This window comes from Anolis sagrei, chromosome 4 (assembly GCF_037176765.1).
Source record: "Anolis sagrei isolate rAnoSag1 chromosome 4, rAnoSag1.mat, whole genome shotgun sequence".
Classification (NCBI taxonomy): Eukaryota; Metazoa; Chordata; class Lepidosauria; order Squamata; family Dactyloidae; genus Anolis; species Anolis sagrei.
In genome coordinates, this window is record NC_090024.1 from 183834990 (window position 1) to 183852017 (window position 17028).

A 17028-nucleotide genomic window follows, 5' to 3' on the forward strand; every position below is an offset into this window, starting at 1 on the left:
TCAATGAATATCTCACAGAGTCTCAAAAAATTCAACATAGTTTATAGCAGCCACAAAAATGAAGTTTCTGGATTATAACAACTACTTTCGAAATAAATACTGTACAATTAAACAGGAAATAACATTTTCAAATTAGGAATAGATTTTTCCCCCGATTTTGCTACATAGTTATACTAAAATTATACATAAACTATAACATTCCATTGCTATAGAAGCCATAGAACAGGAAATGCTTGTTGGTTTAGCAATCGAGGTGGAAGGACAAGGGATTGTTTTGTTAAAGTATTATTTTATTTCTTCTTGCTTAACATCTATTATGCTCAGCCACCTTGATTTGGAGAAGATGCTTTGAAATTTTAAAAACATGCTAAAGAAAGGACTATTAGAAGTGTTGTAGTAGAGCCTGTGAGTAATGTTACAAACAATAGTGTGGGTGCCAGAAGGGGGAAAAGGGTTACTCAGAAGCAGGAGTCTGATGATGAGCAGCAGAGAAAGAGGATCCGGGACATACTTACAGCGCCTACAGATGAGGAGTCATTTGAGGGATTCTCTGGGGATAATGGGTCAATGTGTATGGGTGCCAGAAAGGGAAAAAGGGTTACTCGGGAGCAGGAATCTGATGATGAGCAGCAGAGAAAGAAGATACAGAACATATTTACAGCGCCAACAGATGAGGAGTCATTTGAAGGATTCTCTGGGGATGATGGGTCAATGAGTGAAGGAGAAGAAGGAGACACCATGGATTAGACTAAGAGAAGTGCAAGCTATTTGTGAGGAGACAACAACTAGTGATACCTTTATGGGGTTCTCTGGGGGTGAAGACTGGCAATCGGAGATCCAACTGAGTCTTAGGGGGATCTAAGTCTTGACAGGAGATGGAGGACTTGGAGGGGGACAACATGGCTCACGTGAAGAGCTGGAAGCAGCTGCGGGGGATAATGATGGGGTGGTGGTCAGTTCATCTTCTGATGATGAGTTGTAAATAAAAGTGGGTTCAAGGGTGAGGGGTCCTTGCAGAAGGCAAGGTGTTGGTGTGTTTTTGTGTTTTAGGTGCTGTGTAATTTGCTGCTGCCGGTTTCGTGTCTGTGTTGGTTTGGGATTTGCAGTTTGAATCTCCTGATCGTTTGCATGCTATTGACCCGGATTGGCTTCTTGTGAGTGTGGACTTCTCCCTTCCTGGACCTGGACCGGCTTGGCTAAAGACGCTGCTTCTGCGGACTCTGGAGCTGTGCTGTTTTGGATTCCTCCTGCTTCGACCCTAGACTTCAGCTGACGACGCTTCTCTTCCTGCAGCTCCTCCTTTTGTTAACCAGTTGTGTACTGTAATCTTTGTTTTACCTCAGAACACTTTGTTTGATTCATTTCTTTTATCCAACTAATCTGGATTATATTCCTGTTAACGTTTTTGAACCAGGACTGGTTGTTTCTTGAGTTTTGACCAGTGCGTCCTTTTTCCTTTGCGTCCTTTTTCCTTTGTTTTAATAAACTCTGTATTGAAGTCACTTTTGAGTCTGGCCCTTTAAGGTGTCTGTGATTCCAACAAGAAGAGTCTTGTTTAAAAAGACCAAAGAGTCATCTGTTTCTCTCTCCCACTAGTTAGTTTACTAGCAGGACCATGATGTAGTTCAGAAACTCTCACGAGTTTTAGCTCATTTAGCCCCACAGAAAGTGAAATTATGCACACAGGATCCGGTTACAAAGGCAAGAGAGGGCAACACCAGTTTAAAAATGTACAACATTTCTTCCCCTTTGACTGCTGTCCCATAGGATTGTTTTCAAATGTATGAAATCACTTAATCTCAACATGTGTTTGAGTTCCCTCATTCGGCATTGAAAACAACAGTATCACATGGTCTTTTAGCAAAGCTTATGATAACCATTTTGCTAAGCCTGGTCAAATATACATCTAAAGACAAATACTATAATCCAGTTTCCATAACACCAATGACACCAGTGCTAGAAAATCAGTTTAATAGTATTCTGTGTAAATATATACAGTTTAATCAGACTGTTGACAGACCATTCTGAAGCATCACCATGCATTATTATCAACAAAAGTACTGACCCTATGACCATTTCTTGGTCCAGAAAATGCTCTTGATAGACCAAAATGGGAGTCTATACTTAAGTATGCTGAACATTTTTATTACCCTTTATTGAGAGATGCGAAACTGGGCTTCAGAACTGACTGCATACACAATGGCGGCCTCTCTGCTTTAAACTACATCAACCCATCTCTTGATTTACCTCAGTACTATCTAAAAGCTGCATGGAGCAAGTTCAAAATCCAGACAGGGCAGAGTAAGCAAATCAAAATATCTAGATAAGAACACAGCTGAAGAAACATTATCAAAAAGCTATGAGCCTCTTGCTATGGCGGAATTGTCAGGAGGCCTGTGTACAAATAAGATCAAATGGCATTGGCCTTAGTAGTTATCTATCCCATGCAGATACAATTGAACCAGGATGGTACAATTCTTGGAATTTACTACTGGTATAATAGTTTTGTCCTATTTAGGAAAAATAAGCAGACTGAAATTTGTTGTGAATTTAGAAATAAAGTGAATGTATAATTAATGCTAAATCACATTATTAACCCTATTGTTAACTCCCAATAGATTCCAACATGATAAGATCAAAAATGCCCAAGAATTTACACAATAGAAGTGTATTTTCCCAGGGCCCTTCCACACAGCCATATAACTCAGAATATCAAGGCAGAAAATCCCACAATTTTTGCTTTGAACTGGGTTATTTGAGTCCACACTGCCATATATTCCAGTTCAAAGCATAAAATGTGGGATTTTATTCAGCTGTGTGGAAGGGGTCCCATTGCATGAAGGCTAAATTGCAAGTTGTTGTGTGTCTTCAAACACTTTCGGGGGGGGGGGGGGGAGGGTAGGGCGGGTAGGGGTATGTGATTCATCTAAGATCACCCAATGGATTTTCATAACCAAGCAGGGAACTGAACCGTGGTCTCCAGAGTCACAGCCCAGTGTTCAAACTACTACACTATGTTGTATCTCATTTATCTGTACCAGCAATACGTATTTTAAGAAACACCAAGGATTTTTTTGAGATTGTACATACACATACACACACACACTGTCAGCTGCAAAAGGCCATCCTACTAGGATATGCAAGCATTATTCACCAATACATCACAGTCCTAGACACTTGGGAAGAGTCCGACGTGTGATCCAATACAACAACTAACATAGTGATCTTGTTTGCTGTGTACTAATATTGTGTTTCTAATAATAATAATAATAATAATAATAATACTCAGGGCAGATTCCTAGCATAAATGGCAAACATTCAATGCCTGAACATATCAAGCAATGCACATATAATAATGTAAACGGTTCTGGCCCAAGTTACCTATCTGAACGTATCTCTGCCTATCAGCCCGCCAGGACCCTAAGATCTTCTGGGGAGGCCCTGCTCTCTATCCCGCCTGCTTCACAGGTGCGGCTGGCGGGGACGAGAGACAGGGTCTTTTCTGTGGTGGCCCCCCGGCTGTGGAACGCCCTTCCTATGGAGGTAAGATCAGCCCCCTCGCTAATGGTGTTCCAAAGAAGATTAAAAACTTGGATGTTTGAACGGGCATTCGGTTAAACAGTGCAATGAATGTGATGATTACAGGAATGGAAATTTGGATGACGGATTGGATCACGACTCTAGTTATGAGATGGATTGTGTTGTCTATTGTTGTGTCAATATTGTATATTATGCTTTTATGGTTTTAAATTGTATATTGTTGATTGATTCTTATCCTTGTTGTAAACCGTGTTGAGTCGCCTGTTGGGCTGAGAAACTGCGGTATACAAGTAAAGTAAATAAATAAATAAATAAAATTGACAATCTATAAAAGAAAATTGTAACTTAAAAACTAAAATTAAATTGTAAAACACAACCTATTATATGAAACACAAAACAAAACATCAAACAGATGCTTACTTTTTTGTAGTATATATTTATTTATTTTATAGGTTGGAATACTTGCAAAATGGAAACTTAGTCTTCTTGGAATACTGTGACTTGAGAAAAATACAGCTGTCTAGTGGAAACACATCCCCTTTGCTGATATGATAATATGGAAGTGCTGTCCCAAATGAACTGGTTGCATTTTAAGACAACAGCAGCACAGATAATAGAAAATAATGGATCTAGCACATCAAGTTGAACTAAGATTTTATCTGTTTAATATTTCCTTCGAACAAGTTTTTTCTTGATCCTGTGATAACAATACCTGACGTGTACAATTTTACAGCGAAGGATCTACTTTCTAAAGGTGACATTATTTGAGTGACAACCATAAGCTGCCAGAGAACAAAATGAATGGCACGGTTTTAAGAAACCAATCTAAACTACACTGTAAATTCCATTTTAATTTGGGAAACTACTTAAATTGAGAGGATGTCTCATATTCAGACAGTACCGAAAGAGCAAGTCCATAGAATTGACAAAGTATCTTAGCAACCAGCAGCTTAAAATAGCATTTCTAATAGAAGCAGGAACTGCACGGGTGAACTGTGAGTTCTCAAAAGGAAGAAAATAATGAGGTAGAGAATCAAAACAGTCCAACATATCTAATTGTTAAGCATTAATTCCCCTGTGAATCCTTGTCAATTCACAGGCGATTCACTAAGTCTTCCAGACACTCACAGTAAATGTCTCAGCTGGTTTCCACAAACATTACTAGGCAAAACTATGACTCTCGAGTAATATGTACACTCAGACACAGTTTAACTTTATAATAAGCTTCTAGTAATTTCCTGATGTTCATATAAGTAGAACAATTACAATACAATCTACAAGAAGTCTATAGAACAGTATAATCCAAGTAATATGGAGAAAAAAGGTTCTCCACACTACTGCAAGAAATATGCCAGTTAACAAATGAAGTTGTGTAATACTTTGGATTACTATTGACAAGCTACCATATATACTTCGTGATACCCAGGTGTGGGAGGGGCTGCTGCTCCCCTGCTTCAATTCTTTCTCTTCTATCCTTCCATCCACTCATACCTTTTCCCATTTCCTTTCTCTTCCTTCCCTTCCCCCCCCCCTTTTTTCCCTTTCATCTCTTTCTCCTTTATTTTCTGTCTTTATTTCATTCATTCCTTCTTTCCTCCCTTCTCCAGCTCTGAAAGGGTCTACCTCACAATATCTCTATGGAAACAGGGCCCTCCCATGGCTCTTCCCTCCCTTCCCCCCATACACATGTCACTTTTGTTTCCCAGCAACATCACAAAGGGCCACTTCACCTAGCAACAGCCAATCCAGTGTCATCACAGAGGGTAATTTCACATAGCAACAGCCTTTGTTGTACAGATGGACAGAGAGATGAACAGAAGACATATATTGCCTTTTATATATACAGATAGATGCAGACAGGCCCATAGCCGGGGGGGGGGGGGGTGGTCCGCGAGATACATTATTTAAACTATCATGTTTATTCATATCATGATCTGATCATCATGCTCAATATATCCCATATGCATGGGGGTATTGGGACAATGATACAAAAGGTTTGCTAGGGTAGATCCTGAGCCCCCCCACCCCACCCCCCGAATCAAAGTCCTGTCTATGGGCCTGGATACAGATAGATACAGCTCCATACTTTCTAGCAACAGGAAGTTGAGATCTTTTCCTTGAATGACAGAATTGGATCTTCTTTTTCCCACCTCATGTGCAACTTCAAAATAGATGGAAGCATTTATTTTATATATGAAAGTTACATGAGGTGGACAAAACAGAGCTAGATTCACAGTGAAATAACATAAATTTTGTTAGAATCTACTGATTCAAATCCTGTTGATGTCTTACGTATATGCAACTTCTACAGAAACAGTTGGATATTTTTGTCCAATGCACTTTATGCAGATTCAGTTCAAGGTTGTGTAAGTATTGTGGCACATGTGTGCATTCTTGACTGATGTGCATCTGTTCATTTCCTACTAAATTTGATAGTCGTACTCCTCCAGGGTTCCAGTTTCTCGCATATCTATCATGCAATATGGCCATACAACACAGGGATTATATAGTGCAATCATGGTAACTCTGCATGCAGAGGATTTACACTATGCAGTCCTGATGTAGATTCAAGTGTAGTATGCCTGGTATTCTTGGAATATGATTCCCAACATTTTATTCAATGTAGTCAAAACAGAGGAATGGCTGGAAGTTATAGTCCAATAACACATAGGGCAGTGGTTCTCACCCTGTTTTGGCCTTCAACTCCTAGTAATCCTAACAGCTGATAAACTGGTTGGGATTTCTGGGAGTTGAAGGCCAAAACACCTGGGGACCCACATGTTGAGAGCCACTGACATAGAGGATACTGCCGCTACAAGAGGCAGCTCCAGCAGGAAGAATCAGCACCAAGGACAGCATTCCTGAATATTGTAGCCAGCCAGGTGTACAGAGAGGGCTGTCCTTGGGACTGATCTCTCCTTGCAGAGAAGCATAATGTAATGAAACAGATGGGAGAAACGGGTAGCTTTCCTCTTTTGAAACCATATATGCTTTATGCAGCAGTATGAGCACAGCTGGCTGTATATCATATGCCTCTCTCTCCATTTCTGTCTCTCTTTCACTACAGCTCTTCTCACCTCTGCTAACTGCATGTCAAAACTGATTTCTTATAGTCATCATTGACCCCAATTTCCAAGATATGAAGAGGAGCTACACAGTTAATAAAAATAACCCACATCGCTAAAAAGGGACATGTGAACAATTTACCTTTCATTATGCATAAAATGCCATAAATTGAACTTCAGATAATGAGTTCAAGTGGAAAAGCGACACATAATCTTTTTTTGCAGTCCATTTTGCCATCACTCTTAACACCAACATATTCAAAACTATTCTGAATCTGATATTGACTTAAGGTGAAATGTAATGAAAACAATATTATAGCTATCAACTACCTGCTCCCTTGATCTCTCTCTATGCCAGTGGTTCTCAACCTGTGGGTCCCCAGGTGTTTTGGCCTACAACTCCCAGAAATCTCAGCCAGTTTATCAGTTGTTAGGATTTCTGGGAGTTGAAGGCCAAAACATCTGGGAACCCACAGGTTGAGAACCACTGCTCTATGCAAGGTTCTTCCATGAGGCTTTGCAAGGAGTATGCTATCAACTATCTTAGGAGTTCTCCATATGTGGATCCCCATGTGTTTTGGCCTACAACTCCAGAAATCCCAGCTAGTTTACCAGCTATTAAGATTTCTGGAAGTTGAAGGCCAAAACATCTGGGGACCCACAGGTTGAGGACCACTGAGCTATCTGACTGTGCATTTGGCCAAATGTCACAAAAAGTTTTGGTTGTATTGGGTCACACAGCTTATGGTCAAGAATCACCATTTTCAAGGTTCACAGTTCCAAGGTTCACAAACAGCTGTATTCAGAAAGCTCGACTGAACTGATTGATCTTCCTCCTGGACTTCTTGCATAAATCCATCAAACTTTATCATGCTCTTTCCCTTCTTTCTCCCTCCAGCATGCCTGTTGACTTCACACATACTCTATCTATCCTTCCTGATTCCCCCTAAATACAGTAATCAAACTGACAAGAGTTCCAACAAAATCTTCCCCATAGAGGATCTTGGCTAAAGGCCGCTCTGTAAATTCATGTCAGATTTGAGATTTCTGTTCATACAGAAGTTACCTACATCAGAGATGGGATGGGAAAGTCAATAGGTCTTGCCGCCTGTTGCTGATGGTGCCAGATCCAAAACAAAGTAGAACAGAGCCCCAACTGAACCAGGACTGGGGTGCAGCTGGCTGAGTGTCAGCTGCATTAAGATCACTTCTGACCAAAAGGTCATGAGTTCGAAGCCAGCCCAGGTCGAAGTGAGCTTCCAACCAATTGTGTTGCTTGTTGCCGACCTTTGCAACCCAAAAGACAGTTGCATCTGTCAAGTAGGAAAACCTAATTACAGCAAAGCACTCCAACAAAGCATGCGGGGAATGCAGAAGTACTTCATCAGTATTGCAGATGGACGATGAAAATGACAGCTCCCCTGGTGGCCAGAAAAGTTAATAGCCTCTGACTGTCTGTCTATGTCTGTTGTGTTTGCCATTGAATGTTTGACATATATATGCACATTGTAATCCGCCCTGAGTCCCCTGCAGGGTGAGAAGGGCGGAATATAAATACTGTAAATAAATAAACTATCTATAGCATTTCAGATATGCAGATCTTACTGAATTTGTACTACTTACAAATCTCCTGCTTTCTCCCTGCCCCACTGCCTCCACTGCACATTAAATAATGTAAACTAGGCTCTTAAACAATATACCAGAAAGAATAAGTGTATGTTATTCCTTCCTGTATCTACAGAAAATACATCTGCCTGTTCAAAACCACTCATATATCAAAAGCGGTGTGTGGGGAGAGGTCACAATAAGGGCAATTCAAGTCAAGATTCATCACAGAATGTGTGCTAGCATGTGCTAAACAAACAGTTGTAATCAAGGTACAGGGGATTTACAATCAGCTAAAATATTTATCTATGGAGGCAAGACAGACTTGGCTTCCCAGAATCACTGCAACAAGTGTTCCCTAGCTTCACCCCATGGACATGCTTCATGCACTCCTGTTTGCTTTCCTTTGACTGGTGTCTTCACTAATTTGCATTTATGAATAGTATTTATGCTCATTACATAGAAAAGTGACCATTATTTATTTATATATTTATTTCCTATATTTATACCCCCCCCCCCCCCTTCTCACCTTTGGGGCAGGGGCGAACGGACTCAGGGCGGACTCACAGAAACACCGTATGAAGCCAGCATCATAAAACATTCAACAATACATTAAAATGTTAAAACAATAATTAAATAAGAGATTAAAACACGCGTATTAAAAATCAGAATCCAAAATCATTATGAGCCTTCATGTAAACTTCAGCTTTCATTAGTACATTTAAGAATGGTAGCCTTTCTTGGAAAGCAGAAAGGATCATTCACATTTTCTCCATTTACTAGATAAATCCCAAGGGCCCCAAGTAAAATGAGTATTGTGAGGTGCTTCAGAGCAAAGTAATGCAATAGTAAGAAGTTAACTGGGATTAGCCACAGTGTCTCCACCTCCCGCCTCTCTAAAGGTGATTTGTGATGTGGGTAGCTTTATCTATAATGTTTTTCTCCAAAATCATTGCAAGCCTAGAAGAATAGGGATGAAGTTCACCATCCTGCTCCTATTTGGTGATGTCATAAAACATCAATGCAGACAGCAGGGAACAAAAGAACATGATACAGATTGTTTTTCTTTTTCGCTTGAAATTGACCATAGCTTGTGCTGGAGGACCTAGAGATTCCTAGAGAGGTGCTCTCTCAAGTAAAAAAAAAATCAACATTTTAATTCAGTTTTTCAACTTTTTCAGGAGCCCTGCATGAAACCTCTACAAAAGTGGAGGGCCTGCCTTACTGCATATTTTATCTTAAGCTCTTACTATCAGCAACTGAGTCTGTGTGGAGTGGGATAGGAATCAAGCCTCCTAAGTATAATACACAGGGTGTCCCAAAAATCTCCATACATAGGGGAAAAAATATCAAATTCATATTATATATTATGGTGTGTGTGTGTGTGTTTATATTTATACTAGAAGAGTAAAAATTTGCAATGAATATTTTGTAAATACATATATGTTTAGCTACCATTTCCCATTTTCCTTATGTGTATGAACTTTTGGGATCTCATATATATTTCGTATTATATAGCCCCTGGTGGCACAGTGGGTTAAACCACTGAGCTGCTGAACTTGCTGATCGAAAGTTCACAGGTTCGAATCCAGGGAGTGGCATGAGCTACCACTGTTAGCCCCAGATTCTGCCAACCTAGCAGTTCAAAAACATGCAAATGTGAGTAGATTAATAGATACCGCTCCAGCGGGAAGGTAATGGCACTCCATGCAGTCATGACCTTGGAGGTGTCTATGGACAACGCCGGCTCTTTGGCTTAGAAATGGAGATGAGCACCAACCCCCAGAATCAGACATGACTGGACTTAATGTTATGGAAAAACTTTTACTTATAGTCAATAGTTAATAGCCTTAGGATATCCAGCAAAGAGGGTCAGGGAATGAAGTAATCATTTTCAGTTGCTTCTATAACCAGAGGGGGAGAGAGAAAAACATTGCACTTAAACATTAATAGTCCCAAAGTGAGTAATTAAGACCATACATCTGAAACTGTCCTTGTTCATTCTTTGTTTTTTCTCAGAGCAGCAGACAAGAGTTCTAACAATATTACCCTGTATTTGAAATCCATGAAAGTTTTTAGCCATATGACTGGCTTAAATGTGACTCACAAGATTACTTGTTTCTACTTAGAGTCAGAGGGTAAATTGGCATTCTGACAGAAAAGCATAAGACCAGCTTCTCTATGAAAAACATCAACAGGGGACTGAAAGTTAATACTGAACTGCAAAGCATCACCACTGTGGATTATATTCAAATGTTGATGGTTACAGCCCTTCATTCCATACTGTTGACTTTCTCTTATTTACCTCATTCCCACTTTTGTGATATTTTGATATTTCACAGTTGTGGATTTGGGAAAATTTGTTGTAGGCCAACATAACTTTGCCTTTTGTTTTATACATTTTTCTGGTGAGAATTGCATGTCCTGTTGGGTACATGTAGTCCATTGAATCCCTAAGAGAACCCACCAGAGCCTGTCTCCCTCCACCACAAAAATGCCCTAAAATTGACAGTTATACTTCCAGAAGCCTGCAGAAAGCATATTCAGTCTATTACTATTAGGGGGCAGCTTCCAGGCCTTTGGGGAGAAGGACAAAATACCCTTTCTATAAAATTAGAAGAGTTTATTTTGTTCTTTTTTGAATAGTAAGGGTATCAGAAAACAGGATGGCACAACCTGCCAGACCAACCAGTATTATCCATATCATACTCACTGTTGTTATTGTTGTTGACATGTGCCTCCAAATAATCTTTGAGTTATGATGGCCTCATCAAAAGATTTTCTTAGCAAGGCATCTTCAGAGGAGATTTGTCCTCTACTAACACACCAATCTGCACTAAGTTACATACTGGGTTCCCATAGCTGAGTGAAGATTGAGTTTTAGTCCAACCACACAAAACTTGCTCATATTTATTTACAGGGACAATCATTCTCTCATTCTGCCCTGCTACATAATGTCTTCCTATCAGATATAGGATTGCTGCCATGCAAGCAAAAGAAAGGTATGTGAAGGGATATGCAGAGGCTTGAAGCCACCAAATGGGGAATATGTTACCCCTGAGGAGATAGGACAAGATGGGAGGGACAGATAGGAAGAGACTTCTGCCAAATGATGTCAGGACCTCAGCTGCGGCCACTCTTGAGGCCACCAGCAATGCATTCTGCAGGATTAATAATGCATGAAGCACTTCCAATTGTATAAAAAGTGCTTTACCATTTCTAGATCATGCTGCTACCCCCAGCCTTAATTCTCAGTGATGCAAGCTTGTGAGTTCAGTCACAATTAATCATTTTCAAAACAGGGCATAGATGGAGATTGGTCCAAGGCCACTTGATAAATCTATTTGCCTAAGTTACAGAATGGGATCCCTGAATTTTTAGATTTTGTGTCTCATGGTCCATATCAACTATCAGCATCAGAAAATGAGCAAGAAGACAGAAAACTTGAGTCACGTGAACGTTATTACTCCCTTGGGATCATCATGATGGATAGAGACGTCCTTCAAAAAGGCCGTATTATTTGCAGCGTAAACAAAAATTGAATTCTAGAAAGATCAATCTAGCCTCTGTAGCAAAAGCAGCATCCTATCAGACATTTCAATTTAACTTAAAATCTTTAGTTCATATATATATGAAGAATGAATTTATAACAGTGAATCGCAGTTGAATTAAATGTCATTTGGAAATAAAGCTGTATACCATGCTGGCTTTACTTTTTGGCAATTCTAGGTCATGGGTGAGAAACCACGGGTCCTCCAGATGGTGACCAACTATTAATCCCATCATAGCACCATCTGCTGGCCAAGCTGGATAGGCTGATGGGAATTAGAGTCTAACACCATCTGGAGGACCCTGTTCTAAAGGAATGACTAAGAGCACACTCTGAAGGAACAGCACTTTTGCGGCAAAGCAGATGACACAGATAAGCCATGCTTTGTTACATCATGTTCTCTAGTTGTCCAAACTAGAGCAGGACCATTGAATCAAAGGAATGCATATAGGTATTGACTCAACACTTCACATCTGATTCAGGAGGTCCACTGTAGTTGAGACTACCAATAGGACTCTTGCACATGTATTTTGATGCCTGAGTACAACAAAGTATGAATGAAGGATGAGGGGCTTGGTAGAAGGAAATGGGAAATTCCATCTTAGGCCAGGTGTCTGCACAGCAGTCTCAGGACATATCCTGGCACATGCTGAAAACAGCAGAAAATAGCTTGTTCAGCAGGCCCAGGTGCAGGAAGTAGAGTGGCAGAGAAAGAGGCCTCATCAAGAATGGCAAGGACACCATCAAATGTGATATATGGAGAGGATCCAACAGTGCCAAAAGCCTTGACATGCAGTGGGTGGGTACAGTTTAAATCAGAGTGGACAACTACAGTGGAATCAGGGGAAAATTTTAGGTACCAGGGCTCTCCATGGACCTTTCAAACTGCCCCACAAAAGCTGAAAAAACTGAATTTATACAGACTTCCTCTTGGTTTGTTTTTATTTCTAAGCTGTTTGCATGACCTTCAAAATATTTAAAATGTGAATAGTTATTCCTGAAGGCCTTCGGGAAAGGCAATTCACCATGGAAAAGGATTTACTTTTGTCTCCAGGGTAAACTTTAACTATCCTGATTTAAATATTTCATAAAGGGCACTAAAATACCCACTGTTTATACTCTTATGTCTATGTGAGATAAACATCTGATCCTGGAGCAGGACTGATACTGTCCTTAGAGAGAATGAGGCAGGTTCCTCAAAGCAGATGCTGAAATGTAAGATACAGCAGCAGTATGACTGAGAAGCGAATTGTGTGTGCCATTCAGCCTCTCATCTTTTGTATTAACTTAGTACTATCGGGTTATACGAAGGATGCTGTCTTGTCATCAGTAGTGAAATCATATTTAGCTGCCAGCCTGGTTGGCTTTTGAATACGGAAAGAGAGCAAGGGTGCCATTTTGCCCTCATTCCAGGCAGCCTAATATCTTGCCCTAAATTCATTTTGGTTTAAGCAGAAGTGCGAATGGAATTTCACACATATACACACCCTGAGTTTTTTTAAAAAAAAATCTGAGCTAGGAACATATTGAGATCTCTCTTCTGATATTTTTAAAGCACTTATGCTGCAGTTACAACACCACCCTGTTACTTCTGACCTCTGTTTCTTAAACTGAAAGGCATTTGTTCACTGTATTGTTGAAGGCTTTCATGGCTGAAATCACTGTATTGCTGTAAGTTTTCTGGGCTGTATGGCCATGTTTCAGAAGTATTCTCTCCTGATATTTCGCCCGCATCTATGGCAGGTATCCTCAGAGGTTATAAGGTCTGTTGGAAACTAGTTAAGTGAGGTTTATATATCTGTGGAATCTGTGGAATGTCCAGGTTGAGAGAAAGAACTCTTATCTGTTAGAGGCAGGTGTGAATATTCCAATTGGTCACCTAGGTTAGCATTTAATGGCCTTGCAGCTTCAAGGTCTGGCTGCTTACTTGAAGCTGCAAGGCCATTCAATGCTAATCAAGGTGGTCAATTGCTGCATTCACACTTGCCCCAAACAGACAAGAGTTCTTTCTCCCACCCTAGACATTCCACAGATAAACCTCACTTACCTAGTTTCCAACAGACTTCACAACCTCTGAGGATGCCTGCCATAGATGCAGGCAAAATGTCAGGAGAGAATGCTTCTGGAACATGGCCACACAGCCCAGAAAACTCACAGCACCCCATTTGTTCTCTCTTAGCAACCTTGAGTCCCAACATAGTGGGATAACAAAATAAAGTAAATAAAATAAAATAAATAAATGTGGCCATGTACATGCAAAAGCCCTGGATGTGCCATCAGCCTTCCATAACTATAGATATGAAAATATTAGAAAAAATATTGATTTTGGTACCCACCAGAATTTTGGTACCCACCGGAAGTGAATCAAGGACTCACTGTATCCTCTAAGAGCAGGCATGGGCAAATTTGGGCCCTCTGGATGTTTTGGATTAGAATTCCCACAATTCCTAACAGCCTCAGGCCTCTTCCTTTTCCCCCTCTGCCACTTCAGCTCCTCAGGAAGGAGCCTGAGGCTGTTAGGAATTGTGGGAATTGTAATACAAAACAACTGGAGGGCCCAAGTTTGCCCATGCCAGCTCTATGAGTCATCGCTATTTAAAATGTCAATGTCCTTGAAATGAATTACTCATTTTGCAGGTGTGTAATATTATTTTTTCAAGAAACCCAAAATACACACAAATACCACTTTTCTTCTTTGCCCATGTCAATGAAGGATAGAAGTGACCCCCTCTGTTTCATCCTCATGTCTAAAGACAAAACCCAATGGAAAGACAGAAACCAAATCTCTCAAACCCCAATTGAGTAATCATTCCAGCTCAGCAGCTTATTTGGGGGTCCACCTCAATGCCCCTGAATAAGGGCTCTGCGGTGCAGGCCTGCCAAAGGAAGGGAAACAAGGCTTCATGCTTTCATTATTCATGAGGGTGGAGTGGAGGCTGCTTTTCCTCTCAATGTTACCATCAAGGTCAGGCTCCAGGAGGCATCGAAGGATGGTGGGTGAAGGGCCTGGGACCTTGCTTTCCTGGTGAGGTGTCCAAGGCAGGCTTCTCTCCCCTTTCAGAAGCAGGCCAATCATTTCCTTCCTTCTTTTTTCTTCCCTCCTCTCTCCCTCCCTTCTTTCCTTCCTTCCTTCCTTCCTCTGCCTTCCTTCCTCCTCCTTCCTTCCTCCTCCTTCCTTCCTTCTCCTTCCTTCCTTCTCCTTCCTTCCTTCCTTCCTTCCCTCCTTCCTTTTCCTTCCTTCCTTCTCCCCCTTTCTTCTTTCCCTCCTTACTCCCTTCCTCTTCCTTCCTTCTTTCCTTCCTTCTTCTCCCTTTCTTCCTTCCTTCCTTCCTTCTTTCCTTCCTTCGGCCAATGCTAAGGAAGGTGGGAGTTGCAATTCGGGGAGACGCCGGCACTCTTTGCCAAAAGCGGCTAGAGAGCTCCCATGATTCCATAGCCTTGAGCCTGGGCAGTTTAAATGCTGTCAAATGCTTATTCCGTTCGTAGCGTATAGATGCACCCGGAGAGGCTTACCTGCACGGTGGCTTCAGCGAGACGACGCCGGCGGGGCTCCTCCGGGTGGGGAAGGCGAAGGCAACTCGCACGGGGGCGCCTCTTCCTCCTCTTCCCCGCCGTCCCTCCGCGCTTGCCTCAGGTGCGGGCCCTGGTGCCTTTGGCGCTTTGCTGGCGGCGCGCGGTGGCTGGCTCGAGCAGGAGCGGAACGCGCGCCCAACTTTGCACCGGTGGCTCGTGCCGGTGGCGCGCGCTGGTGCTGCTGCCGCCGCTGATGGCTGCTGCTAATGACCAAAGCGCGGGCGCGTGGAGGGAGAGCGCGAGGCGCGGGCGCACCTGGCAGCGTCGTCTCTTTCCTCCTTTTACCCCCTCCCCTTCCTGAGGGAAAGGCGTGCGCGTCTTTTTTTGGGGCTGGGCGCGCGTGACGTCGGCTTGAGTCACTCGCCCAATGATGCGCGTCAGTGGCGGGTGGGGAAAAGCGCGGGCCTTGAGGGGTTGGTTGGCTGCACCAACAGACACGGCGACAAGCCCGGGGTCCCTGGGGAGGGCCGAGCCTCGCTGCCTGCCTGCCTGCCTACCTGCCTGCCTGCCTGCCTGCCTGCCTTTATGGCTGAGGCCAAGGCCGACCGCGCCACCTGATGCTGCTTGGACCACAGGCCAGCCTGGCTCGCTGCCGGGAAAGTCACCCCTAGAGCAAGACGGCTGCGAGCGGAAGCGCACGGAGGAGGCCCTCCTTGACTTTGGCTTCCTTGAAGAGCAGGACGCCTCCTTCCAAGAATCAGAATCCTCTAGTTCAGTGTTTCTCAACCTTCCTAACCCCTTAATACAGTTCCTCATGTTGTGGTGACCCCCAACCATAACATTATTTTCGTTGCTACTTCATAACTAATTTTGCTTCTGGTCGCAACTGTATACAACTGTCTGGTTGCTTCTGACACGATAAATAGACAGACAGACAGACAGACAGACAGACAGATAGATAGATAGATAGATAATTTTGCCACTGTGATGGATCATACTATAAATATCTGATATGCAGGATGTATTTTCATTCACTGGACCAAATTTGGCACAAATACCAGATACGCCCAAATTTGAATGCTGGTACTTGCTGGGATTTATAGTTCACCTACAATCAAACAGCATTCTGAACTCCACCAACGATGGAATTGAACCAGACTTGGCACACAGAACTCCCATGACCAAGAGAAAAGACCGGAAGGGTTTGGTGGGCATTGACCTTGAGTTTTGGAGTTGTAGTTCACCTACATCCAGAGAGCACTGTGGACTCAAACAATGATGAATCTGGACCAGACGTGGCATGAATACTCAATATGCCCAAATATGAACACTGGTGGTTGTTGTGGATAATAGACTTTCACATTTGGGAGTTGTAGTTTCTGGGATTTATAGTTCACCTACAATCAAAGAGCTTTCTGAACCCCACCAGTGATAGAAGTGGGCCAAATGTCCCACACAGAACCCCCATGCTTTGAAGTGACTCACTGGCGCGAGCCTCCCTCCAGCCTCACACGCTCTCCCTCACCTGCAGATTACACACCACGCTGTCATGCTTAAGTGGCTGAGAGGGGAAAGGAAAGCATGCGAGGCTGTTAGGAATGGTGGGAGTTGAAGTCCAAAACACCTGGAGGGCCCAGGTTTGCCTATGCCTGGTTTATAGTGGGATACAATATGAGATATAGTGTTAGTTTGGCCTATTTTTGATAGGAACTCTTAAGCAACCAGAAGTGACTTTTTCTGGCATCTATCAATCCC

At 42.2% G+C, this 17028-nt stretch overlaps 1 protein-coding gene across 1 annotated transcript in view; it reads right to left on the minus strand.

Moving 5' to 3' along the window:
• Window positions 1–15636, minus strand: part of SLC6A17 (solute carrier family 6 member 17) — a 50982-nt gene extending 35346 nt beyond the window's left edge. The window contains exon 1 of the mRNA XM_060773265.2: window positions 15274–15636. The gene's annotated coding sequence lies outside the window, so the exon portion shown is untranslated. The remainder of the gene's footprint in view (window positions 1–15273) is intronic.
• Window positions 15637–17028: the final 1392 nt, after the last annotated feature.